This window comes from Mus caroli, chromosome 10 (genome assembly GCF_900094665.2).
Source record: "Mus caroli chromosome 10, CAROLI_EIJ_v1.1, whole genome shotgun sequence".
Lineage (NCBI taxonomy): Eukaryota > Metazoa > Chordata > Mammalia > Rodentia > Muridae > Mus > Mus caroli.
In genome coordinates this window covers 75,751,592-75,753,089 of record NC_034579.1, presented here as the reverse complement: position 1 = coordinate 75,753,089, position 1,498 = coordinate 75,751,592, and positions in this window count along the sequence as shown.

Genomic DNA, 1,498 nt, shown 5'->3' with positions numbered 1-1,498 from the left:
GGAAGAGAGAGCAGGAGAATGGAATATAATGTTTGAATTTTAAGGGAGATTGCTGCCACTTAGGCAAAATTAAAGGTAAAAATGACACAACTGACAACTATGTCAACTGATGGTCTCCTGAGTGCCCTTACTGAAACCTCCTTTAACTATGTGCCTCTATTGCCAGAAGATGACCCTGAAGCATGGGACATGGCTGAAAAGAGGAATTGTTTGCCAGTTCTTCCCAGGCATTTTGATGTGTGCTTGATATTTCCTGCACAATTTCAGCAAATCAAAATGTTTATTAGGGATTAGGTATGGATATCATGAAAGACTTTTAAAAGACATTTGCTTCCTATGATCTAGTTCTTCATACTCTTGTAACTATCTTTCTGTTTGGAGCAATGACGCACAATGGCTGCCATATGATTTTCACACATTTGCTCAAATGGTTGTTAGTCCTTCCCAATCTCTTCGATGCTACATGTGGCTTGCAAATAAAGCTCATGAAAAATTTGGACAACTGGGACTAAGGGGTAATTGTGGAAATGTGGTATTTGAAATGCTGACAGGGAGTTATGATAGGTACCCATAGATTACCAGTTATGTAATAAACCTCCTGCTGTGTTTCCATATTTTAGGGGCATAGCCAAGGCTGCCTAGATAAAGCTGATACAGCATCTGCTACTGGAGTCCAGCTCTAGTGCAGTTCAGATCCTGAGGAAGAGTGGAGTTGGAGAAGGAAGAATGAACACACAGGGATGTGTTGATTGCACTCTCTGTCTTCTCTCAGAGAGGACTTCTTTTATTTTTCTTTTCAATAATGAAACCATTAGATATAGGAAAGCATGTGTTGCATGGGTTTTACATAATCAATTTCCAAGAACTTTCAAGATTACATTGCAATGTTCCTCAAACCTTCTACCCACATTCTCCTTCCACGTCTGCTGACCTGACATCAGTTCTACTTCTATAGAAATTAAAACAAGGTTCCTCTGAGCTCTATGCTGATTCCATATTGAGGCTCAAAAGTCCTATTAAGAAATAAGTAAAATGGGGTCAAATTCAAGAGTTATTATTAAAACAGTTGGATTTTGATAATGTCAATTGTCTTAAGAGTTTCACCACTGTGAACAGACACCATGACCAAGGCAACTCTTATAGGGACATTTAATTGGGGTTAGCTTACATGTTCAGAGGTTTAGTTCATTATCATCAAGGCAGGAACATGGTGGCATCCGGACAAGCAGGGTGCAGGCACAGCTGAGAGTTCGACATCTTCATCTGAAAGCTACTATCAGAATACTGGCATCCAGGCAGCTAGGATGATGGTCTTAAAGCCTACACCCACAGTGATACACCTACTCCAACAAGGTCACACGTACTCCAACAGGCTCACACCTTCTAATAGTGCCACTCCCGGGCTGGTGAGATGGCTCAGTGGGTAAGAGCACCCGACTGCTCTTCCAAAGGTCCAGAGTTCAAATCCCAGCAACCACATGGTGGTTCACAACCATCC